The sequence below is a fragment of the Saccopteryx bilineata genome, chromosome 1 (assembly GCF_036850765.1).
Source record: "Saccopteryx bilineata isolate mSacBil1 chromosome 1, mSacBil1_pri_phased_curated, whole genome shotgun sequence".
In the NCBI taxonomy this organism is placed as follows: Eukaryota; Metazoa; Chordata; class Mammalia; order Chiroptera; family Emballonuridae; genus Saccopteryx; species Saccopteryx bilineata.
In genome coordinates, this window is record NC_089490.1 from 258,521,797 (window position 1) to 258,549,332 (window position 27,536).

General features: G+C 40.9%; 1 protein-coding gene across 1 annotated transcript in view; it reads left to right on the forward strand.

Annotated features, from left to right (window-relative positions):
• The first annotated feature begins 2,461 nt into the window (after positions 1-2,461).
• ZNF366 (zinc finger protein 366) overlaps positions 2,462-27,536 on the forward strand; it is a 68,869-nt gene continuing 43,794 nt past the window's right edge. The window contains exon 1 of the mRNA XM_066241482.1: positions 2,462-2,581. The gene's annotated coding sequence lies outside the window, so the exon portion shown is untranslated. The remainder of the gene's footprint in view (positions 2,582-27,536) is intronic.

The following is a 27,536-nucleotide window of genomic DNA, read 5'->3' on the forward strand; positions in this document are numbered from 1 at the left end:
CTCACTCCCACCTACTTCCACTGTCTATGGTGCATTTCAGCAGCACTTCCCTGATGTGCTTCCACCCTCACCATCACTCAGGGGTGGCCCCGAATTGCCACTCCTGCAAAAGAATCGCTTTCTGTTCCTTCCCCCATCCACTCCATTCTCTCCTGCTCCTCTCTTGCTTTCTCAGATTCTCATTTTCATTTTCCTTCCCACGTGTACAAGGCAGGCTATAGGGGAAGGCCAGCAGAGGGCAAAGAGCACCAGAGCTGCAGCAGGAGAGGGAGGAGCATTTTGTTTTCTCCACGGACGTGTGTGACCTTGAGCAAACCGTGGGGACTCTTCTTTGGGCATCAGCTTTCTCATCTGTAGGTGGGATGGAATCACCTCATGCCAGAAACCAGGGGTTGTGCCTGTATTGGTGCCATGGGAAATGTAAAGAATAACACTGTCCTGGCTCTTGCAAACCTATCTAATCACAATATCTTTGTTCTCTCTGATGCACAGATTAGAAAGATGATAAATGATAGATAGATAGATAGATAGATAGATAGATAGATAGATAGACAGATAGATAGATGATACACAGGTAGATAGATAATAGATAGATAGATAATGAGGGAGAAAACTGTTTGGATAAAAGAATAATCTTATAGTTCATAGAATCCCCAATAATCCTTCAGACAGATTGAATCAGAGTCACTCTTTCCCTTTCACTTTAATTGCTTTTATTATTATTATTATTATGAAGTGAGAGGTGGGAGGCAGGGAGGCAAAGACAGATTCCCAAATGTGCCCAACCAGGATCCACCCAGCAAGCCCCCTACAGGTTGATACTCTGCCCATCTGGGGCTGTTGCTTCGTTGCTCGGCAACTGAGCTATTTCAGTACCTGAGGCAAGGCCACAGAGCTATCCTCAGCGCCTGGTGAAAACTTGCTCCAAAATGAGCCATAGTTGCCGGAGGGGAAGAGAGAGAGAGAGAGAGAGAGAGAGAGAGAGAGAGAGAGAGAGAGAGAAGAGGGGGTGGAGAAGCAGATGGTTGCTTCTCCTGTGTTCCCTGACCGGGAATCAAACTCAGGACTTCCACATGATGAGGAGTCACTCTACTGCTGAGCCAACCAGCCAGAGCCACTTTAATAGCTTTTTAAAAAAAGATTTTATTAATTGATTTTACAGTGAGTGGAGGAAGTGGAACTAAAAGTATCATCTCATAGTTGCTTTACTTTAGTTGTGCATTGATTGCTTGTCCTATATGCCTTGACCAGGCAAAACCAGGGTTTTGAACTGGTGACCTTAGGATTTCAGGTTGAAGCTTTACCCACTGCATCACCACAAGCCAGGTTTTAATTGTTTTTTGTGATCAGGTGTAATTCTCCACCCCCTCTTTTCACAATTGAGTGAAATAAGGAACTACCTTAGAGCTGGTTTTTCTTTTGCTGCCACAAAGGTCCACGTAACTGCTGGTTTCTGTTCACAGTGAAAATGGTCTTAACCAAATGAATGAAGGTCATAAGACACACAGCACAACTCAGAGAATTTGAAGCCAGGCTTATTCTTAAGTGCCTATCCGTAAACAGAGCCCAGGCCTGCCCATTGAACTCCCAATTACCCCTAACTTGGTAAAGAAAATTCTCTCCATTTTCTCTCCTATTCAGCCTCCCCACCGCTTTTTAAAAACTGTGGCTGACTGCTCTAAGACCTAGACTGCTTCAGTGTTCTGTGAACCCAAGAAACCTTAAGAATGTAAAGAACAATATAAACAACACATCTGAGAAAACTATGTCTAGCACCACTGTGGTAAGTTGCTTTATGTTTTTATTTCTTAAGCATTAGCAAAGATGGAAGGTTGGTTCAGTCCGTGATATAAAACTCAGTGACCAGTGCATGAATGTATCCGACCGTGGAGGAACCCTGAGGATCTGGAGTCAGGCGGAGGGACTGCAGCAGTGCTGGTGTTTCAAAGGGCCCAGGGAGAGCCCCACGGCCCGTCTGCTGGCCGGCCACCTCTGGCTCTAACAGGCTGCAGGTTTGACTCAGCACAACAGACCAAACCTTCCTTCGCTCAGAATTGACACGACATGATTTGTTCCCTTTTGGCCTTGTCAGTTCTGCAAACCAGATACGAGTCTGCAAGCTCAGGGAGCCTGTCTTTCTGGAACACCATTTGTTTGGACAGCCCAGGCCAGTAAGGCTTTTCATCTCTTTAAAGCTCCCAAGGCAGAGAGAATTTTTGAGGAATTCCTTTTTTCAAAGATTTTTTTTTTTTTTTTGCCCCTTCCAACATTTTGTTTAAGAGAAAATGAGATGTCTATCTTCTGTTTCCTTATTTTTTTTCAGGAAAGCAAAGGGTTGTTGACTTCCTCCCTCTCCCCTCCCTTCCTTCCTTCTTCCCGAAGGTACTCATCTGAGAAAAAGAGAACGAAGTATTGTTCCTGTTCTCTTTCTTAAGTCATTTGAAACACTGTCCCTGCAAGTTCTTTAAGTTCCCTGCAATCTGTACACAGAGAAAGAGGGAGAGAGAGAGGGAGAGGCACAGAGAGAGCAAGGGATCAGGTAAAGCACGGGGCTGCTGCAGCCACTCAGACTCAGGAGCTGGTAAGTTACCCATGCAATCGCTTCTGCTGCCATTTCAGTGTCCCTGGGATGGAGACTGCCACGGGGCTCTTCAACAGAAAATGCCTTCCTGGGTGTAATCCTCAGTCCAAGGGTTTGACTGATGGATGGCCCAGAATCTAAGCTTATACCTTTTTTTTAAAAAAAAAAAAAGAATACTGATGAACTGCAGAGCTGAGGCTAGCAGAACTGGAAACGGAATTGCTTTGGGGCTAAAAGAGGACATCGAGTTAAATCTGAATTTTGCATAGATAGTATGGCTGGGTTAACCAGGAGCCACTGGAGTGTGTGATGTGTGTCGCTGGAGAATTCAACTCCTCCTCAGTGCTCTGTCTTGGGAAGCTTCTCAGGGTGTCTGCTAAGAACTGTGGTTTGCTTTGGGGCTTTTGTTACCTGTTGTCTAGATTGAGGTGTACTTCTCTTGTTCTTTTGTTTCCACTCAGCCTCCTCCAAAAGAGAAATATTAATTTATGACTGTTATTCTCTACCACTGAGGTAGGAGGGAAAAAAGAAGGGAATATCACTTTGAATTATACTGTCTGTGTGTGTTTGGAGGGTGATGCTTGTGTGTTCATGCTCCACATGTGTGTTGAGTGTAAATTTATTATCTACTGTCAATGGAAAATGTCATCTGCCACACAAAAGAAGACAAAGGTTTGGGGGCATGTACTGTAGCTTTAGTTTTTGAAAATAGCATGCAACAGGAATAAGAGGATTGAGATTGATCACTTGTATCAGTGGGAGTAGAAAACTAAGGTGTAGATATAATTGAAAAACATTCACCCAGAGCCTCGTTTTCCAAACAGAATAGGACACAACAAACTAATCAAGCTTAAAAACATACAACTTGTTTTTGAAAGTCTAAATTGTTTTGATTAAATTTGTCAGAAAGGATGTTAGCAAGAACTCTCAATGGAAAGCCACAAGGGAGGCAAGATCACATTATCATAAATAGGCCAGCAAGGTCCCTTGGAAAGACTGTGTAAATTTACTAGTATTAATAATTTAATTCAAAGAAGTATTGAATGGGTGAAGGACAAAAACCGTAAAGAGTTTTCTTTATATTCATTTCTATGAAATATACTGGTTGAATCACTTGAGATGTGAAGAGTGTAATGAAAATAGCCAGTCTCTCATTTATAAATTAATTTGGCCAGACTATACATTAACTATAATCAAGTAATTAATCTTTATTCAAAACTGAGCCATCATCTTAAGGAGAGTTAGAAAATATGATAGAGCTAGACTGTTACGTAGATTTTGTTTCATTAGTAGGCTTCTTTTTCTCTCTTTCTCTTTTTTCAAGAGACTTCCCTTAGGAGCACTATAAAATGAGCAACATAAAAGAGACATGATTAACGGTTGCTTGCTTGAGGATGCAAAATCATTCTATTCGCAGTTGGAAGTGGTTTCCAGCTCCCCTGCCACCGACCCGTCACCCATTTCATAGTTCTTCTGGTCAAAAGGTCGCAGGAACGATTGGGTTGGGCACTTGGCATCTTTTATCAGCAACTGTGACCCCCATAGAAAGCCCAGGGCTGGGTTCTTTCTTTACTTGCTTCTTTCAGTTTCACTTTTCCTTGATAACGTATTTAATTTTGTGCCCAATTAAAACAACATCACAGGATGCTCTCCAGTTTTGGTTATTGAATTAAAAAATCAGATGCAACACAATATAAAAAAGAAAAACTGCCCACAGAGTCGCACTGACTAAAGACGAGGGAGGCGGGAGGTGATCCCTCGCGTCACGTCGAGCAGCCCCCGCTCCAGGGGTCTTCACTGCGGCTTGCGGTCAAGGAGCGCAGGGCGTGTTCTTTTCTTCTAAAGAAAAAAATAGATAATCAACATTTTCCCTTTTTTTTTTGGTCTTTTTATAATTTAGAAATTAAATTTAACAGGGTGGCATTGATCAATAAGAGTACATAGGTTTCAGGTGAACATCTCTATAGTGTTTGTACTGTGGATTGAACTTTGCACCTATAATTCCATTCAAGTTAAGTCATCACCATAAGAATATTTGATGGAGGCAAAAAATTTTCAGCTACCTAAAGAAAAAAGCCATTGACATGTTTAGTCTGGTTAGTACTGATCTGTCTCCACTCAAGTCCAAGGAGAGAGCTGGCATCTATAGAAACTTCCAGGGTGTGATTTTTCTTTGGGGTCATCAGAGGCTCTTTTGTGATATCATTAGGGGAACTCCAGCTTGGAATGATCTAGAATCTGACAAACAGAAGATTTTATTAACTAATTTGTGCCAAAATTGTACAAATAAAACTAAATAAATTATAAATTTGTCATATAAATGTTGTTAGGCTGTGTCCTGTAAGTCTGTGTGCTGAAATGTGACTCAGAATATCAAAAACACAGGCTTCGTTGATACAAAAATTTAGGTTTGAATTACAATTTTGTCATTTACGAACTGTGAGCCTATTCCAAATAATTAACCTCTTTAAGCCTCAGTTTCCCCAAGTGTAAAATCTCATTGACATAAAAGACTTGTTGTGAAGATTGAATAAGATTGTTTATGCAGCACAATTAACACAATGTGTGGTGGCCCTGGCCGGTTTGCTCAGTGGTAGAGCATCAGCCTGGCGTTCAGAAGTCCCGGGTTCGATTCCTGGCCAGGGCACACAGGAGAAGCGCCCATCTGCTTCTCCACCCCTCCCCCCTCTCCTTCCTCTCTGTCTCTTTCTTCCCCTCCAGCAGCCAAGGCTCCATTGGAGCAAAGATGGCCCAGGCGCTGGGGATGGCTCCTTGGCCTCTGCCCCAGGCGCTAGAGTGGCTCTGGTCGCAACAGAGCGACACCCCGGAGGGGCAGAGCATCACCCCCTGGTGGGCAGAACGTCGCCCCCTGGTGGGCGTGCCGGGTGGATCCCGGTCGGGCGCATGCAGGAGTCTGTCTGTCTCTCCCCGTTTCCAACTTCAGAAAAATACAAAAACAAAACAAAACAAAACAAAAAAAACACAATGTGTGGCAAGTAGTAAAAGTTGATCAGTGCCAGTTGTAATTTTTTAAGTCATGTTACTACTTAAGGGTACTTTATTTTTTGAATGTAGGGAATAGAATACATCTCTGATGATTTGTGTCATAATTCTTGTTCTGTACTATACCAAGGACCTATCAGAACAGAAATTACTCCTCATAGCTTCTGAGCTAGGCATACATTGAGTAAAGATATCTTGAACCCTGAACCCCGCATTCTTATAAAATAAAGGAAGGGTGAAATGATTGTTTTGCTGTTCATCTTTGAAAACAGCAGAAATGCCAGATTTACCCTCATTTACATGCCAGCTCTGTTTCATAGGGCTCTGTTCAAGGGAAAGCTTGCCTTGAATGTTTGAAGAGACTGCAATCATATTGTAGACATTTCATTCTCTTTTTAACCCACTTCCCCAAGCTCTTGAGCCCTGTGTCACTGGTGACCCTCTCCCTGGCAGTGGAGGGCAGTTACATGACTGGATACCTGTCATGGCAGTTACATGACAACCAGAGAGAAAAGGACTTGAAGTCACATGTTCTCCCATCCACTAAAGTACTCGGAGATCCTGCTCCTCAAACATTATAGTACTGAGCCACTTAACTGCAAACTGATAAACAGAACAGCAGTATCACCACAGTAGGTGAGTGGCTGAGGGAGGTGGAGTTGATCCAACTGCTTTTTCTCTCACTCTAAACTTTAAAACAGACATGCTGCTTAGTTTGTCAAGTAATAATGGCACTTTAAGTTAGGTCTTTGTTAAACTTCCCTCTCCACTTTCCAAAAGCAAAACACACAACTACAAAAACCACCAAAACCAACCACCAATAACTCAGACCTGTGAGGTTCTATAGTCAGAGTAAGAGGCTGTGGTAAATAAGAGACTTGTTTGGACAACTTAACCTTCAGAGAGCCAAATGAAGCTGGCTTGTGTACACTTAAGTGCAAAAGATGTCTTTTACTGCAGCTTAGTGCCGTAGAACAAAGACCACACTGGGAGCCAGATCATTTCTGTTCTGTTCTGCCACCCTCTATGTGTGAGACTTGGCAGGTTTCTTTACTTGCTTGAACCCCAGTTTTCTCACCTAGAAAATGACAGGGTGGGACCAAATCAGTGATTCCTATGGTGTGTGTGTGGGGGGGGGCTCTGTATCAGAACTCACCTGTGGGCTTGTTTACACTCTTCTCTCCTGCCTACTGCATAGAAGATTCACGAGATTCTGATGCTGACATCCTGTGATTCTCTTAAACAGATGGTCAGTGTCTCGCTCTGTCTTCTTCAGGGTTGCACTGACAATAAATAAAAATGTATGCTTTAACCATGCTTTTAAGTGAAATTTTTATTCGGCTTTGGCTGTTCTCTCTAGAAATTAGTTTTAAATATATTCATTGTTATTCTAGAAGCACTATGGAATAAGGAATAGGCTAGTCAGCCAAGCAATCTGATGAGACTGATTAGTGTTCTATAACCATGTATGAATCATACTAAAGCAATTACTGAGGTCTATCAATATTGTAATTCTGTATGAATAGCCCCTTTTGACTTATGCAAGTCTATATTATTTGTATTTTATAGTGAGCATGCATTCTGTTGTGTTTTTTTTTTTGCTGGTTTTTGGGTGTTTTTTTTTTTTTTAGTGAGAGAGACAAAGACAGAGAGAGACAGACAAACAAGAAGGGAAAGAGATGAGAAGCATCAACTCATAGTTGCGTCACTTATAGTTGTTCATTCATTGATCGCTTCTTATATGTGTTTTGACTGGGGGCTCCAGCTGAGCCAGTGACCCCTTGCTCAAATCAATGACCTTGGGTTCAAGCCAGTGACCTTGGGATGGGGTTTGTTATTCCATGCTTAAGCCAGTGACCCCACACTCAAGCTGGTAAGCCTGTGCTCAAGCCAGATGAACCTGTGCTCAAGGCGGCGACCCCAGGGTTTCAAAGCTGGGTCCTCAGTGTCCTAGGTAGACATTTTTTTAATCAAGGAAAACACAGATACTAAATTTTTCTAATCATTTTTTGTAACTATTGGTAGAGCCAATCTCATAAACTTCTTTTGGTTTGGTTTGATTTTTACCTTTTTACAATGTGTGCTGTGCTGAGCCCATTTTAGAAGTTAAATCCTTGTCCCTAAGTTCATGGTGACATGGAAGGGTAAAAGATTGATAATGGTGTTTGAAAAAAACAACACTCACAAGTCATGTTAAGTCTGCTTTAATTATAAGAAAAATCTGTAACTGATAGGAAAAAAAATTGTTTTGATTTGCCTGATTTTATTACTATCTAAATCACTTGATATTTTTTCTCCTATATTTATATGACTAATTAAGTAAAGCACTATAGGACATAGGTCTTCATCTGACAGGAGCAGAGAGGCAAGAGATATGTTGATGTACACTCTCAGAAATAGCTAGCCAAATACCCAATACATCTAGAGGAAACAATGACATTTAGGTAAAAGAATAGGACATGTCTTCATCAGAAGTTATGTGTAAATCTATCAGCTCACTAGAAAGTAAGCATCATGAGGACAGGGACTTCATTTGTTCACCTGTGTGCCCAGAGCCTAGAATAGAACATGACATATAGTAGATGCACAATAAATATTTGTTGAATAGATGATTTAATAAATAAGTGGGCTGTAGAGTAAAACATGCTACCTTTGTATACTTCCAGCTGCAGCAGTTAATAGGTAAAAAAAAAAGTCAGTTTTGGAGGGGTCTGGACAATGCCAGACTGCCAGCATGACATAGTTATTCCCTATCTGAATTGACTGGAATTATGGTGTGTTCCACCATTACATGCACGGGGCTGCTACGTGTATATGAAGATGCCGTCTTATCTCACTTGCTCGTAGAGATAAACGTTTATCAGATAAACAAAATAGGCTTTGGTTGCATATTATTTTTCATTTGTTTTCTGGGCAGAAGATGGGTTAGCAGATTGTTTTTGGTGAGAGAGAAAATGGTATTTGTTTTTCCTTGACTAAAAGAGTTGTGAGCCAAGATTCAGCTTTGTAGGAAATGCTCAGTGCTCCCTGGTTTTTTGTGTTTTTTTTTAGGCAGGGCCGTAAATCCAAGTTAAAGGGATGCCACTTGGGCTGAGTTTACATAAATACGAGGGGGTGAACTCAGGGAGGGAAATGTGATATCCTTGTGGAGCACAATACCCTTTCCTTTATATAATTAGGTCATGGAGACAGCCAAAGTGAACAAATACTGAACTGAGAGGCAGTTTTGTACTTATTTGGAAAATTTAAAGTGGTAAATATAAATACAATAATAACACTGGGGTCTAAGGTTTCTGTTATTTGTGGTAGAAACGGAAGAAGTTCTCTCTGTTTACTTTGATAAAGCCTGTCTCCTTAGTGCCAAGTACCAGGGCACACACAGGCACTTCTGACCTATTCTCCTATTTTGCTTTGAAATGTTGTGGCCTCACTTAAACCTTACTCTGTGATGGCCACTGGTATTAAGTAGGAGAAGGAGATAACCAGAAGAGCACCACCAGCTCCAACGGCAACATTTATGGATGAGTTGTTATCAAGTTTGAGGTCTGCTAAGAACTCAACCTACATCATTTTACTTAACCCTCCCATTCTAAGAAGTAGGTGCTTTATTATCCCATTTTAGAGAGGAGAAAAGGCAACTGCCTAGCTTAACAGATAAACTAGAAGTAAGTGATTTGTTCAGGATCACGAAATTGATGTTGCTTGTTTACAGGTTTCTCATTAGAAAGGACATATGTCATCTGTAATTCACGTATTTTTTAAAAAAAAAAACATTAAGTATCCATTAAGGTAGTGTTCCTCAAATTAGTCCAAGAACCAATACCATAGCATCACCTGGGAGTTGTTAGAATCTCAGGCTCACCTCAGCCTCCTGGATCTGAGTCATCATTTTAATAGGATCACAGGTCTGAACAGCACTGCTTTAGTTATGTATACAGACTGATTTTGGAGTGTAGGTCCCTATTCCAAAAAGTTGCAAGGTTAACTCTGTCTGATTCTTGTCCAAGACAACATAACTCCCTCTCAGATAATGATGTTACTGGACAAGTCTTGTGTCTATTCAGCTCTGAGCAACATTAGGTATGATTTCTGTGACCTCACTCAGCAAGTTAACTCCATCCCAAGGGATTCTGATGATTTCAGAGAAGAAAGGTCTGGAATACTGTTTTTCAAGTGTGTTCTGAGCACCAAATTTCAGAATCACCTGGGGCAGATTTTTAGGCCTTTCCTCAGATCTAAGAAGTCTGGAGAGGGACCAAGTCTCCATCTACTCCACAAATGTTTGGCTTAAGGTAAGAAAGTCCTAGCAGGGGCAGAGACAAGTATTTTGGGGACATCACTCCAAAAGGATGTTTAGATTTTTTAGCAGTTTGAAAAAAAATATTTAAAAGCAAGAGAGAGCACCTCAGAATCCTTCCAGGAAAAAGGAATACCCTGCCAATTTTTCCTTGGGATGCAGGAGAATGGGGACAAGAGCCCCTGCCTCCTGCCTTCTGTCTTTCTCAGAGACAGAGGGGAACTGGGTCTCTAGCACCACCAAGGAGCAAATGCCAGAGCATACACCTCACTCTCCCCAGTTAGAAAACTGCGGAAAGAATCCTTAGAGTTTCCTTTGCCTTGGGGACTCACCGTTCTCTCCTGGAACAGAAATCAAGAAGGGGCTATTGTTGGAGGGGCGGGGAAAGGAAGCGGAGCCGGAAGAGAGTGAGGGAGAGGACCGGAATCGCCTCTGGTTTGCTTCAGCTGGGACACAACGGGGCCTCTGCCTGGATGGAGATGATGGCATCTCCCCTCTTAATGGAGGACCTCTGGTCTTCTTCTATGGGAAGTGAAGGGAGAGGGAAAAACTTGAGGTTTTGGCGCTGTTTTATGGAACTCCCACCACAATCCACCACCACTTTGTTCTTGCTATTTCTCTAGTTGAGGTAGTTTTCTTTTCCACAGCATAGTGGAACTTCCTCCCCTCACCCCACTCTTACAGACTTTTTCAGTTTAAAAAAATGTACAAAGAGAAGTCTTCCAACATTATCCTAGAAAATGTGTATACTGAGCACTTTTAAGGAACTAAGGAATACTATACTTAATCCATAAAGACAGAGTTTCTAAACTACTAGAACTTGAACTATCAGAGTGAAGAACACACAAAAAGTCCTACCTGGTTACTCCTAGGTATATTGAGAATCCTGGGTTTTTTACAGACATAGGCAAGGAGGGACTATTCTGAGCATTGTCTTTCTTGACCATCAGGAGACGTCCAATAATGCAGCAAGCAAGGTGGCGTCTCCTCCAGCATGATCCACAGCCCTCCTGAGCCCTGGTCACATCCACATCATGGCACAATCACATGTCCCTGGGTCCATTAAAGCCCCCAGGGATGGAGAGTTCTCATCTCTTAGCTGCAGCCCAGGCCCTGGGTCTGAAAGAGAACATTAGAGAAAGAGTGGAAAGCCTAGTTTTTGGAAAAGCAGGTGTAGCCAAATATATCATTTTAAGAAGGTAATTTCATTTGGTGTGTCTTTACAACCTCTTACTGCTCATACATCTCACTCTTTACTGTGGCTTACCTTGGTTCCTTTCTGCTCCTTCTAGCCTCCTAGAAGAGGAACATTGGCATCATATATTTAATACCTGCAGTTGGGAAGGACATTGAGCCATGAACAAATTCTATCCCAGAAGGATCAGGACATACAGTACCAAATTGATTTGCTCTTCAACCAATATGGTCTTATGGGGAGGGAGTATTGGTTAACTCAGTAAAGTACTCTCTTCTGTATGTGGCACATCTGCCTTACAAATGTGCATACACACACACACGTACACACAGCTTATCCAAAATTATTAGCTCTTATGGAAGGAAACCATAAATTAGCACCAAACTGTTTATTTGACTCAAGAATGTAGTATCTGATTCTCAAAAACAGTATCCTGACTTGTTTCCAGCTAAATACTGTCCTTACGCCTCTTCTGGGCTCTGGGGCTGCAAGCTGGGGCTTTGTTCCTGAGGCTCAGGACCCTCCCCTCTCTGCTAACCTCACTTCCTGCCACGCGAGTCTCTCCCGGCTGCTGTTCACTCCAAGCTGGGCAGCCCTCTCTGCATTTCCGCTTTTCCTACCAGTCTCGGTGTGGCTTCTTCAGTGTTACTTGGTTGAAGAGTCCTCTTAGTTTAGTCCAAAGTTAGTTTTTCCAGATGATAGTTCTTAAAATTAGTTTGTAATCCACTTTGGTTCTGGGAGGTAGATGTTGGTACGTCCGCCTACTCCAGCGCCATCTTGTCTTCTCCGTGTATCTGATTCTCTGATGCCTGTATTTCCAAAGAGATTTACTATTGTAACAATATATTTCTTTTTAAATTTTTAGTGAGAGGAGGGGAGGCAGAGATAGACTCCTGCATGCACCCACCCAGATACACCTGGCAAGCCCCCTGGGGGGCGATGCTCTGCCCATCTGGGACCCCTGCTCCTTGCAACCCGACCATTTTCCAGCGCCTAAGGTAGAGGCCATAGAGCCATCCTCAGTGCCTGGGGCCATCTTGCTCTAATCGAACCACGGTTGCAGGAGGGGAGAAGAAGAGAGAGAGAGAGAGAGAAGAGTGTGGATAAGAGAGAGAGAGAGAGAGAGAGAGAGAGAGGAAAAAAAACAAGAGGGAGAGGCATGGAGAAACAGATGGGTGCTTCTCTTGTGTGCCCTGATTGGAAATCGAACCTGGGACATCCACATGCCAGTCTGATGCTCTACCATGCTCTACCACGTTCTACCACTGAGCCAACCAGCCAGGGCTGTAATTATCTATTTCTTAGTAAATGTTAAAAAGAGCTTGAATTTTGTTAGCTAAGGGCAATGGGGTAGAAGGTGAGAGAGAGTTAAGTATTACTGCCGGCAATTCCTAAGTGCTTCATGCACTTACTGTGTGTTGTTTGCAGAATGTTGCAGGAGGGAAGGTTAAAAAACTTGGATTCAGAGAATAGAGGTTTGAGTGTGCTTGTTAACACAAAAGAAATGGCAAATCAGTCAACCCAAATGCATATGGAAATTTATTATATGATAAAAACATTGAGGAAAAAAGAGAGAGAGGGAAGAAACTCATGGACATGGACAGCAGTGTGGTGCCTGCTAGGGGGAGTGGGGGTGAAGGAGGGTGTGGGGTTGGTAAATGGTGAAGGAGACTTGACTTGGGGTGGTGAGCAGTCAGTGTACAGGTGATGTGTTGTGGAACTGTGCACCTGAAACCTGTATAATTTTGTTAGCTGGTGTCACCCCAATAAATTCAATAAAAAGGAAAGAAAGAATTTTAAAATGTCATTGCATATCAAAAGGGAAGATTGGATTATGTAATTATTGATGTTGGGACAACTAGGTAGCTCTTTGGGGAAAATGAGCATATCCCGACTTTTTTTCTTAAATTAATATAAATTTCAGGTCTGGTATTAAGCAAAGAAAAAAAATAATTAAACTTAAAAAATTAATAAAACAAAATAAATTCTAGATCAAAGATTTAAAATGTTAAAAATAAAAACATAAACATACTAGAAAAAAATGGGAGATTTTATTTTAATTTCAAAGTAGGGGAATTTTTTCTAGTTTTACCCAGGCTTAATATTTATTACATATCTTATTAAATTAAAATAAAAAGCTTTTTACGGGACTCAAACTCAATAAACAAGGTCAAAAGACAAACGAACAAAAAATTAGGGGGAAACATTTGTAATGTATATCACAAAGAACTTAATATGAACAGCATGTGGACAAATGAGATGAAACACATTTCACATAAAATATATTTGGCTCTTAAATATGTTAAAAATAAAGACATCATCCTACTTCATAAAAGAATGCAAATTAAAACTATAAGATACCATTCTCTATCTAGTTAATGAAATAAAGATAAATGTTTGTTAGTATATTTGTTTCTGAGGCTCTGAAGAGCACTATTATACTTGATCCATGTAATAGTGAATTAGCTAAGCTTCCAGAGAGATCAATATGCGAATGCTATCAAAATGCAAAATTGACTCCTCTTGGAATTTATCTTGCAAATATAAAATGAAAAAAAACACACAATATATTTGCCACAGCATTATTTGAAAAGAAAAAAAGATTATAAATAGCACAATTGTCCATTGATAAGGAGGATTGGTTAAATTAAGTAAAATCATCTATATAATAAAATGTTATACAGCCCTAAAAATAATGAGGAAATAGAATGAAATAGAATCCATGAAGGGACTCTAGATATATACTCAACTGATTTTGACAAAGGTGTAATGTAGTAAAGGATTGCCAGGTGGATCTTTGAAACAAATGGCCCCAGAACAAGTGAACATCTATACGCAAAAGGAAAAATGAACTTAGGCTCTTACTGCACACCACACACACAAATTTACTTGGAGTAATAAAAAAATGGGAAGAGGACATGAACAGACACTTCTCCCAGGAAGAAATACAGATGACCAACAGATATATGAAAAGATGCTCATCTTCTTTAGTTATTAGAGAAATGCAAATCAAAACTGCAATGAGATACCACCTCACACCTGTTAGATTAGCTATTATTAACAAGACAGGTAATAGCAAATGTTGGAGAGGCTGTGGAGAAAAAGGAACCCTCATTCACTGTTGGTGGGACTGTAAAGTAGTACAACCATTATGGAGGAAAGTATGGTGGTTCCTCAAAAAACTGCAAATAGAACTACCTTATGACCCAGCAATCCTTCTACTGGGTATATACCAAAAAAACTCAGAAACATTGATACACAAAGACACATGCAGCCCCATGTTCATTGCAGCATTGTTCACAGTGGCCAGGACATGGAAACAACCAAAAAGCCCATCAATAGATGACTGGATAAAGAAGATGTGGCACATATACACTATGGAATACTACTCAGCCATAAGAAATGATGACATCAGATCATTTACAGCAAAATGGTGGGATCTTGATAACATGATACGAAGTGAGATAAGTAAATCAGAAAAAAACCAGGAACTGCATTATTCCATACGTAGGTGGGACATAAAAGTGAGACTAAGAGACATTGATAAGAGTGTGGTGGTTACGAGGGGAGGGGGGAGAGGGAAAGGAAAGGGGGAGGGGGAGGGGCACAAAGAAAACTAGATAGAAGGTGACAGAGGACAATCTGACTTTGGGTGATGGGTATGCAACATAATTGAACGACAAGACAACCTGGACATGTTGTCTTTGAATATATGTATCCTGATTTATTGATGTCACCCCATTAAAAAAATAAAATTATAATAAAAAAAATTTACTTGGAGTAGACTATAGACTTAAATGTAAAAGTTGGAATTATACAATTTCTAAAAGGAAACAGAGGAGAAAGTCTTTGTAACCTTGGGTTAGTCAATTTCTTGGCTGTGATGCAAAATACACAAAAAAATGAAAAAATTGATCATTTGAACTTCATCAAAATTAAAAACTTTTACTCTTCAAAAAAAAAGAGACACTGTTGTAAAAATGAAAACACAAGCCATAAGCTAGAAGAAAATATTTGCAAAACAAATCTGATAAAAGAGTTGTTTCCAGAATCTATAAAGAACTCTTAACTCAATAATAGTAAAACAAACACCAACCCAGTTAAAAACTGGCTAAAATTATGGATACTTTACCTAAAGTAGATATACAAATGGCAAATAAGCACATGAAAAGATATAAAATATCAATAGATTAATAAAATGCAAACCACAATCATGATGAGGTAACCACTACACGTCCATTAAAATGTCTAAAACCAAAAAGACTGAAAATAACAAATGTTCGTGGAGTTGTGAAGAAACTAGAGCTCTAACAGATTGGCAGTGTCTTAAACAGTTAAATATATACTTACCATGCAACAGGGTAATTCTACTTCTGGGTAACTATGCCCCCATAATTAATTTAAATGTACACATAAAGACTTTTATACAAATGTTCACGACAACATTATTCATAATATCCCCACTCTGGAAACAATCCAGAGGTCTACCAGTTGGTGAGTGGATAAACAAAAGATGGCATATCCATACAACAGAATACTACTCAGCAATGAAAAGAAACCCCTGTTATAGTCAGCTTGTGGATAAATCTCAAAAACATCATGCTAAGCCAGACAAAATATTATTTAAGGAGCCAGATACACAATAAATATTGAATGATTTCACCTGTCTGTGATTTTGAAAAGCATGAATTGTGGAGATAAAAAGTAGATTTCTGTGCCTGGGGCTCTAGTGGAAATGGGGAGGGACCGCAAAGGAGCGGAACGGAACCCATTTGTAGGGGGAGGGGGATGAAATGATTTCAGAATGGATTTTGGTAATGGCTACACAACTGCATAAATTTTCTAAAGTTCATCACACTGACACTTAAAACTGCATGAATTTTATATTATGTAAATTGACCTCAATAAAGCTGTTAAAGAGTTGGGGATAAAAAAAAAAGAATGAGGCAGCTCTATATGTTCTAATAATGGAGCAATCTCTAACCTGGATAGTTAAGTTTTAAAAAAAAAGCAAGATTATGCCAGTGTATAGAATGCTAGAATTTTTGTGTTAAAAAAAAAAAAAAAAAAAAAAAAAAAAAAAAAAAGCCTATTTTTGACATGCATACAGTATCTCTAGAAGGATACAATAGATCTGCTAATAGAATTTACCTGTGGGCAGGAGAAGAGATAGCTGGTGTGGCAAAGGTGCATGAGGGGAAATTTTCACTGTATATCCTTTTGTATGCAATCAAAAATAATTATTGAGAGTAAGAGAGAGTTTGGAGTCCCACACCAGCTCTGTGATCATGGGCAACTGCCTCAGACTCTATTTCCTCATCAGTAAAATGAGGGAGTTAGACGATTAATCTCTAAAAATGCTTCTGATTTTACATTCTGTAATCTGAGAATTTACTTCAGGATGATCATCTCACACCTGTCTACCTTCCTTTTGTCCTTTCCCTGCCAATATGTCGTATCTGCCACATACAAAGCCACAACCACAGGCTTTCTCTCAATTTATTTATTGCGTCCCTATCCACTTTGCAACATGTGAAATATGGATGTCAGCTAGGGTGAGAAGGCTGCACAAGCCCGGGGTGAAGGAGTGGCAAGGCAGCGCAGAGCAGAGGTTACAGCCCCTGTCTTAGGGGCAACCGCTTGGGATCAAGTCCTGACTCTCTTGTTTGCCAGCACCGTGACCACAGGTAGTTGTAATTTCCTCATCTGCATGACAAGTATAAAATCTCACCACCCTTCCAGGGTTTGTTGTAAGGATTAAGAGTGCTAATTCATGTTACTGCTTAACACAGTGCCTGGGAAGAGCCAATAAATGTTACCATTTTTAATTATTAATCTCAACTCCTGCTCATGGGCCCTGGAGCTCTCCTGCCAGCATCTAAGTTATCAAGCGATGTAGTCATTAACACAGTGATCTGGAGTGATCTGGGAGTCCCGGCGTGATGAAATGGCTTTTTCTTTTTTCAGCCCGACAACCCAAAAAAGATAGACTGGAGGATTTTCTGCTGCCCCAAGTCAGTATCATTGCAGGCAACTTCTTCCAAGATTTCATCCCCTGGACGCAGTTGTATCCTGAAAATGTGATGAATGCAGGCTGTAAAATTGCAAGACAGACAGTGTGCAGGAGGTTGAACCACTGAAGTTAAACCGCAGGTTTCTATATGCAAGATAAATATGACTTAAATTACATTTGATCAAAATAGCATTAAATATTAATATTAGGGCCATAGTAGAAGTTCCTCTCCATGGTAACCATTTTAAAAATATAAATCACAGCTTCAAACCAAACCAAAAATCTTCCATCACCATGATGTGCACATGCCCATTTTCCCAAATTCATCCTCAGCACAGCACAGCAAAGGATGTATGTATCTACAGAGGCAACCTCTCGGTTCCTGTAACTTCAAACTTCTCAGATATGGATAGTGGCCCCCCTTCTCCCCAGAATATGTATATTTGCTCTTAATGATAGCTCTTAAGTGATATGGATAGTGGCCCCCCTTCTCCCCAGAATATGTATATTTGCTCTTAATGATAGCTTTTAAGTGAATTGAATTCCTTGTGTGTAAAGTGGTAATGAACCACTTTTGTATGCACTCCATGCATTGCAGATGATCAGATCACATTCTAGGACTAGATCCCAAAAGGTAGTTTAGTGGGTTGTCCTGCTTACTAATTCTTGCACACATGTCTGTTATCTCTAACTACATTGGAGTGCTATTTGTCAAGAACTGTGCTTTTAATCATTTTGTACTGTTCAGGATAAGAGCTGTCTGGATTCTTTCTGGTCTCAAATTAATTCTGAGATCCTTTGAAAACTTGTTGTTATCCCCGTTATACAGATGAGGAAACTGAAGCTCAGAGAAGATAAAGGATTTGGCCAAAGCCATACAGCTCTTATGGATCTCTGGGGTTTTGTGGTGCTATTGCAAAGAGTCAAGGAGTCTTTATTTAAATGCCAAGTGCCAAGTTTCAGCCCTGGCAGGTTGGCACAGTGGTAGAGCATCGGCCTGATATGTGGATGTCCCGGGTTCAATTCCTAGTCAGGGCACATAGAAGAAATGACCATTTGCTTCTACACCCCTCCCCCTCTCCCTTCTCTCTCTCTCTCTCTCTCACTCTCTCTCTCTGTCTATCTCTTTCTTTTCCTCTCGCAGCCATGACTCATTTGGAGCAAGTTGGCCCCGGGTGCTGAGGATGGTTCCATGGCCTTGCTTCAGGTGCTAAAATAGCTTAGTTGCCAAGCAATGGAGCAATGGACACAGATAGACAGAGCATTGTCCCATAGGGGATTTACCTGGTGGATCCTGGTCAGGGTGCATGCAGGAGTCTGTCTTTCTGCCTCCCTATTTATCACTTAAGGAGAAAAAAAATGATGTCAAGCGCCTCATGTTTGCATGCTGAATAAAACAGTTTTTTGAAAGTATGTGAACCTCTGCTTTTCCGATATGGTTATAGTGTAGCAATTAATAAATATAAGTTCATTTAAAGATGTTACTGAATTCAAAATATTTTTGGTTATTTTGTATTTTTTCTCACTTACTGAGGATTTGCAAAATAAGTTTATTTTTTAAATTTATAAATTCGCAGGCTGAGAAGCCTGGGAACCACTGCAGTAGACCACAGCTGGGCTCACTAATACACTGTAGGGAGGTACTTTAAATAATTTTGGTCTTCTGGTGGCAATGAGATTTTCCAATCTCAAACAGCTCCCTAGAATAAGTTTGTGTATTTAATACAAGTCTAGAAAGCATCTGGAAGTATACATCATTATTGTTTAATTTCTTCCTTCTAACAACTATCTACAAAAAACCTGCTGGTTCCTTCTTTTATTATCTGTGTGACCTTGGACAATTTGTTTAACCTATACGTGTCCTAGTTTCCTCAATGGCAAAATGAGGAAAAAGAATAGTACCTATCTCATAGAATGCTGTGACAGTCACATGGGTTGGTCTTTAACACATTCTTGTTGCAGAGGGAACACTCAGCAAATATTATTGTTGTGTTAAGCATCACTTGCCACTGTTTTTGACACATAGTTGGGACTTGGTTGAATTTCTTGGAGTCAATTAGTGAATAAGAAAAAATGTGAACTGTGAATAAAGGGCAATTTTAGACACATAATTCTGCACCTACATTTTCTTAGTCATAGGCAGGCAATTAGGACAGCTGCTTTTATGCAAATGCTACATTTGGAAGTATTCGCCTCAGTGAGCTCAAGCTAGAGATGATAATGTTTCTATATCTTCTGGTCCAACAGACTTTCCAAGTCTATCAACTTTATGTGTTAGATTCATCAAGACATGTGCTTAAGGTATCAGAAAAAAGTTTGGGCTTGGAGCTGATGTCAAATACAGACTTTATTTCCCATTAAAAAATTATAAGAGGAAACAAAGCCAGTAGACCATTAGCTAGGCAGAGAGAAGCAATGCTGTCATGCCACAAACCAAAATGCTGAGGATCACACTTATAAGGAGGTCAAAGGAAGTAAGAATGACCTTTCATAACAGGCTCAGCATTTATCTAGCTTAAAATTTCACTTCCAGATCATCCCACAGAAAGTTTTTAGCTTTATTACATAAATAACCTTTGAGCCTGCTAGAAACTTTTTTTTCTTCAGTGTTTGCAAAGTGTGATGTTGAAGGTAAAAGAAAAGTACCTGTCCTGAGTTTTGCTGCTGGCTGACACAGTTGTTTAACAAAGTCTCTGGCAGATGGGTCAACTAATTGATAATCAGCTTCTCAGAAATAGCTTTTCTCCAAAACCAGCCAGTAGAAAGTCTGGCAGCTTCTGCTCCTTGGCTGTCCCATGTGGATGAGACTTTGTCCTGGTGCTATAGATGCTAAAGTGATGAAGGTCCAGTTTGAATCTTCCAGAGGTTTCCAGTATAATAATGGTTGTACTGAATGGAGATGAATGCTTCCCTGGTCACCTCTGTCCACTGGCCCTGTTTCTGCCTACTAGGACCACAGGAAACTAATCCAGTCCACCTAAGTGTTAGCTCTTTGAAGTATTTAAACATAAGCTCTCGAGGCCCCAGGCCTCTAACACACCTCCTTTATAACGTGCCAGGGTCCTGCGGCCACCTCAGTTAGGTAGGGTTCATGTCTTCTCACCTCTGACCACTCCCTAGTTTGCCCCGCTCCATATGTTTGGCCCAGAATGGCCCCTCTCCCCATCCCAATGGTTTGGCCAGTACACAATAGAGCTGGGCTCTCTGAGGCCCATTTTCAGGGTTACAGAAGCTGCTAGGATTCTTCCTCAAAAGGTCCAGATGAAAGGGCCTGGAGAAATAAAAAATAAAAATCTTGGAATGAGAATTATTAATTTGCCATATTATTTTTCTGTCTAATCTGGTCTTAGGTCTTCCTCCTCTCTTTTTACAACCATGAGAATATCTTCTTACCAGGGTTGTTAGGAAGCCCAAATACCAGTATCCTTACTATTTATTGAGTGCTTTTTTTTTTAATATCAGGGGATTTCTAATTATTTATTTTATAAAATCTTATAATAACCTTGTGAGATGAGCTATTATCTTTTATCACCATTTTCCATATGAAGAAATTGAGGCTCAGAGATCAAGTAACGTCACAGTTGAAGCAACTTCAAAGGTTATACAGCTCTGTCTCATCCATATTTCATTCCTCTTTCCTTCCCCTCTTCTCAAAATTTTCAATAATTTGGAGACCCACAGCTGTCATGAATGCTTTCTAAATCGATTAACTGCAGTTTACCCTTTATGTAAGGCTCAAAGACGTGGATTTTTCAGAGTAATTTTATGTAGGTACTTTTTTTCCTCCAAAGTAAACTTAAATATCCTAAAAAAGTATCAGGCTGTTGGCCTAATTGAATAAATTGTTAAGTGATTAAGTTTAAGCATTTACTCAAAGCAGCAGCGATGGCCCAGTTTACTTCCCCTCTCAGACCCATGAAGCCATGGCCTGGATCAGGAGGAGGAAGGCACAGGTCTCTTAAGGAGCCTATGAGGAAAAAGCTAAAAGCCTGAGGTCTGACTATCCTCACCATTCTCACTGAGACAAAAGCTGGTACCCAGCAGAACAGGACTCCACTTCCCTCTAGGACAGATAACCTGCTAAAGGAGAGTCAGAATTGAGTCCCTATGAGAAACCTGTGCCCCATCCCAGTTCCATGATAGCATCACAGTGCTGTGGGGTGGAGTGTTCTCTGTGGTTGGAAATTTTCAGAGTTCATTGGTTTTATTTTCTGGCTGATTTCTTTCCTAAGACACTTAGCTCCTTTCTCTTTTATAAATTTCAGAGAACCAGGTTCTTTTCCCATTATGGGATTTCCAACTGGGCTCTACTCAGGGGATCTCTCATTTCTTTAAAAGGGTATTAGGGAAAACCTTAAGAACTCTTAAAATAAAATTCATTTTAATTTTTCATTCATTGAAAAAATTCTCTGAAAGTAGCATAGCACAAGGCTGACAAGGAAGGGCTGGGAAGGGTCACAAAGCAAAGAAATTTGGTGAGGGAGAGAAAACTAACATTTATTCAGCGCTTGTGTGCTGTACATATTACCTATTAGGTATCCCATTTTGATTCTTCTCCATATCTATGAAGTAGTGTGTTTGTCAGGATAGACCAGGTTATGCTTTAATAACAACATCCAAAAAAAGAAAAGAATTGTAATCCTATCAGTAATATATGGGTTTTCAGCTTTTGTGGGGGTTGGCTATTAAAAATTTATAACAGAAAAAGGAAAGAAATAAAAGAAAGAAAGAAAGAAAGAAAGAAAGAAAGAAAGAAAGAAAGAAAGAAAGAAAGAAAGAAAGAAAGAAAAGAGAGAAAGAGAGAGAGGGAGGGAGGTGCCTGACCAGGCAGTGGTACAGTAGATAGAGCATCAGACTGGAACTTGGAGGACCAAGATTTGAACCGAGGTCACTGGCTTGAGTGCAGGCTCATCCGGCTTGAGTGAGGTCTCACCAGCTGGAACACAGGGTCACTGGCTTGAGCATGGGATCATAGACCTGACCCCATGGTTGCTGGCTTGAGCCCAAGGTTGCTGGCTTGAGCAAGAGATCACTCACTCTGCTGTAGTACCCCCCCCCCAGTCAAGGCACATATGAGAAAGTAATCAATGAATAACTAAGAAGACTAAGGAGCTGCAATGAAGAATTGATGCTTCTCATCTCTTTCCTTTTGTGTCTGTCTGTCCCTATCTGTCCCTCTCTCTGTCTCTGTCACACACACACACACACACACACACACACACACACACACACAGAGAGAGAAAGAAAAGAAAAGAAAAGAAAAGAAAAGAAAAGAAAAGAAAAGAAAAGAAAAGAAAAGAAAAAAGAAAAGAAAAGAAAAGAAAAAAAAGAGAGACAGGAAGAAAAGATTTCTCACTTTCATTACATATCCATGGCATGGATCAACTATAGCTTTGATTCAGGTCATCTTAACTTTAGGCTCCAGGCTGATAGAACAGCTATTATTGGACATGCTTGAGGTTGCTATGGCAGAGGGAGAGAACAGAATGTGGAATCATGGACTGCTTCTCAAAGATTCCACAGGAAATGACACATGCCACTTGTGCTCACAATTTATTGGCCAAAGAAAGTCTCGTGGCCATGTCTACATATAAAGGTAAGTAGGGAAATGCAATCCAACCATGTGCCCATGACAGCTAGACATATTTGATAGATAAAGTGTCATTATGATTGAGAAGATGTATGCTTGAGAACGTTAGTCGGTGGTGGAACTGGGATTCAAAGCCAGGTTTTCTGACTTTGTCTCCTGAACTCTTTGCTCTCCTACAGTGGGTACATTCTACAGGCATGTTACATACATGGTGCTGGACTTTCTCTCCAAATGCTGTGCTGGGCTAACGTGTCCTGGGACACTTTAAGGAGACACATATTCATATGCACCTGGATGTGGACAGGTAGAACCAAATCAAAGTTATTGTAGCTTAGCCTTTATGTTATTACTCATTTCTATTTTCCTGAAGGTCTTCAACATATTCAGCATGAAATCACTATGTAAAAGAAATTTCATCTTTGAACACATGCCAGATTTTTCTTTTTAATCATGATCTCAAGTGCGATTAGGTTTCCTTGTTTTTGCTCTTATTTGCTGAATAATGAGAAAAGGGCCACTCTGCCCTTAGTTTGGTAAGACTGCTGCCTGGTGGATGTTTAAGGACCAGGGGAAAGAATGGTTCAGATTCCCTCCATTACTGAGTCTCCAGAAAAAAAAAAAATCTTGCTCAAAGGAACAATAAAACAATGACTGATTCCACTAGCCCTTAGAAATCAATTCTAGTATTTCATCTTCCTGGAGCCCAGAGGAAGGACTGTTATGTTAGTCATTCTCTGACTTTTAAAATCTAAGTACTCTTAAAGGGAGAGAAAAATCTGGAAAAGAAATCCTAAGTGGTCTGCCACAGGTAGAATTTCAGATGTTAACCTGTTCTGGTCCTTTGCATTCTCTTCAGAATATATCTATATTTGTTTGCACTTAAAATGTTGACAAGAGTGTGGTGGTTACCAGGGGTGGGGAGGGGAAGGGAGGGGTTGGGAGGAAAAAACCAGATAGAAGGTGATGGAAGACAATTTGAGTTCGGGTGATGGGTATGCAACATAATCAAATGTCAAAATAACCTGGAGATGTTTTCTCTGAACCTATGTACCCTGATTGATCAATGTCACCCCATTTAAAATTAATTTTAAAAAATGTTTTATATTACTCACCACTACATAAAATTGATAGTCCAGGAAGACACAACAACTTATTCTATGGTTTTCACCACCCTCACGAACTTGACCTCAAGCCTTCCCCATCCATTAACAATATGCTCAGTACCTGAAAGTGTCCCAGAGAGACAGGAATGAGGGTCCCTGTCTGTTGGGTGGTATGGTGGGTTCCCCTTTGACTGGTATAGTCTCCCAGAAACTGAGAGAGGATAGAGGCAAGGAAGAGGAAGAGGAGGGGTAGAGGAGAAGGAAGAAAAGGAACAGGAAATGGTATCTGGAGACAGTGGGGAACCAGTACAGCCTAGGGAGCAAGTCACAATATGGCTTAAAAAAGCACACAGAAAGAACTCAGAACTAGTTTACTGATCAACACAGTTGTTAAAGAAGTACTACATTTTTTATTGGCTGTATTTCCCTCTCCATTAAAAGAGACAAAGCACTTTGTCCAAGCACAGCTAGCTCCGGCCTTAGGCAAACTGTTTAACCTTGCTGGTGTCCCAGCCATCAGCCATGAACTGAGTGCTGCTCAGCTTAATGGAGTGTAAAATTGGCAAAACCCTTTGAAGGCAGAGTGCAATTTAAGTATTATGTATTATTAAGTAAAATGCCTGTGTAGGAAGGGAACTCCTCATTAACATTACATGTGCCTTAACTATCAGTCAACACCTCGAAGAGCTGGTTGTCAAAAATTTTTTGACAGAAGAGACCCAGGTGTTGATCACTTAAAATAGAAAATAAAAGAACAAAGAAACAAGCCTAGGCAGTAAAAATTACATGCACCATTAAGTCATTAGCTTGGTTCAGAGAGAGATTCCTGAGCTAAAGAAGGCCTCATTTACTGGAATGGAAAAATATACGGCCAGGAAATTGCTCAGAAGTCTTCTGTCTTTTCCTGTGCCTATTAAGAAGCACTATGTGTTGGATACTGTTTTGGATCAGAATCTGAGTTTTAGAAATAGCCTGAGTTGTGTCCTTGGAAAGGGAGAGGGTTGTGTGGTGTATTGTGTGTGGTTGGGTTAGAAGAGAGAGTAGAGGGAGGATGTTGGGAGGAGCTATATTGATGCTCTCTGGAACCAGACTGCTTCCTTGGGCCTCACAGACAGTTACAGAAATGAGCTGAGAGGTTGAGCAGTTGATTGGGGCTTAGGGAGCCTCCAAGTCTCCTGAATGAACTCTGAAATGGAGCCGAGTCTGTCCTCCTGACAATACAGGCCAGCGCTGCGTGTTCACGCTCAATAGCCAGGTTCAAGCACACCTGTTTTTCAGGTGCATAAACTGAGCCTTAGTCTTTCCTTTGATAAACAGTTATTGAGCAACCACCTACTGGCAGATACTGTTTTAGGCACTGGGAACATATCAGGGAACAAAAGAAAAAGTAGGGAAGGAGAGAAAATAAGGAGAGCTGGGTTGCGAGGGAGCAGGATCACGGGGCCTCATTGAAAAGGTGATATTGAGCAAAAACTTGAAGGAAACAAAAAGAAAGCTATTTAGGTATCTTGGGGAAGGGCTGTCCAAGCAGAAAGAAGAACAGGTGTTAAGGCCCTAAGGTGGGGTGGGGGCAATGCCTGGTGTGTGCAAGAAATCACAAGAGGCCAGGCCCTGGCCGGTTGGCTCAGCGGTAGAGCGTCGGCCTGGCGTGCGGAGGACCCGGGTTCGATTCCCGGCCAGGGCACACAGGAGAAGCGCCCATCTGCTTCTCCACCCCCCCTCCCCCTCCTTCCTCTCTGTCTCTCTCTTCCCCTCCCGCAGCCAAGGCTCTATTGGAGCAAAGATGGCCCGGGCGCTGGGGATGGCTCCTTGGCCTCTGCCCCAGGCGCTAGAGTGGCTCTGGTCGGGGCAGAGCGACGCCCTGGAGAGGCAGAACATCGCCCCCTGGTGGGCAGAGCGTCGCCCCCTGGTGGGCGTGCCGGGTGGATCCCGGTCGGGCGCATGCGGGAGTCTGTCTGTCTCTCCCCGTTTCCAGCTTCAGAAAAAAAAAAAAAATCACAAGAGGCCAGAGAGTTGGAGTAAAGTAAGCAAGGGACAAGTATGAGGTCAGAGGGGTAACTATCTCATGGAGAGTCTCATAGGCTATTGGATAGACTTGGCTTTTACTCTAAAATAGAAAATTACTGGAAGGTTTTAGGCAGGCAAATAACAAGATATGACTTACATTTTAATAAAATCGGTTTGACTATTATTTTGAGTGGGCTAAAGGGAACCAAGAGTGGAAGTAAAGAGAAGAATTAAGGAAGTTATTTAGGAAGTGATTTTCCATCTATTTCAGTGGAAAAGCCAAAGCTCTTGGAAAATGTTTTTGTGGCTTAGACCAAGGTGGGGCAGTGTAGGTGGTGAGAAATGGTTGGATTCTGGATAGACAATGAAAACAGAACCCACAGCATCTGCTGATCCCTATAACAGGGTACTCAGGTGCTCTATCGGGGAGCATGGTAGTGAGCTGTGAAGGAATGGGATTCCGCAATGGTAAAGAAAAGAGGCAGGATTCTTGTTGGTACAAACTACCTTGCTTTTCTTCTCTTGTGCTTCCTGTTAACTGAGGGCCTATTGTGTGCCAAACACTGTGCTGGGAGGCCACAGTGAATGTGAGCTAACAGGCTTGTTGCTGTCATGGAGCAAACAGTCTACGAGGAGAGCCAGACACAGAATCAATAAGTACACAAATAAATGTAAAATGACCACTCTGATATATGCTGAGTGTCACATTGGTATGTCTACCTTGGTCAAGAGGTGCTGAGGAAGGGACACTGAGCAGGGATCTGAATTAATAGGTGTCAACCAGGCAAAGAAGGCAAAGGGCAAGGGATAGTGCCCTCGGCAATGGGAATGGTGTGTCTGGATGTTCTGAAGGGAGGGGAGCCTAGTGTGGATGAGGAGCTGAAAGGCCAGTACAGTCTGAGTAAAATGCAGATGGCTTGGGGAACAGGGGCAAGATGCAGCTGGAGGAATGGATGAGGGTCAGGCCCTGTTGGGTTTATGGACCATGTTCAAATTCTTAATGTCATCCTGAAATCACTGAGAATTCAAGCAGGGGAGTAACATGGCCGCATGTGCTTGTTGAGAAGCTCACTACGGCTTCTCTGAGGAGAAGAGATTACAGGGGTGCAATAAGACTGATGTGGAAGACCACTTGTGAAACAAGTGTTGCAGCTCAGGAGAGATCACAGTTGCTTGGACCACAGAGTTGGTGAGGATGAATGTATAGATCTGAGCAGTATTTAGTCAGTGTAAGTTGGTTTGAATGGGCCATGAGAGTTGGTGAGTTCAAGAATAATTGCTAGTGTTTTATTTAAAATCTCTGTACAAATGGATATAAGACTCTACTACATGTGTATTTGATCAAGCCACAGACATTTGAAATTTTATTTTTCTACAAATCTTTAAAATAATATTTATTGTAGGACGATTTAGTTAGTGTTGAGTCTTATTGGAAAGAGGTGGCGGGATAGAAAACCACCTCCTCTTCTCTCCAGCCCCATGGCCTGGTTGTATAATAAACTGATATAGTTCTCCACCAAAAACAATCTCTAAACCAGCATTGTTCAGTAGAAATGTAATATAATGTAAGCCACTACTGTGATTTTTTATTTTCCGGTAGTTATATGGAAAAAGTAAAAAGAAGCAGGTGAAATTAATTTGAATAATCTATTTTATTTAACCCAATAAAAATATTATTTAAACATGTAATCAGTGCAATAATTGTTAATGAGGTATTTTACTTTTTAAATAAATTTTTTAAATCCAG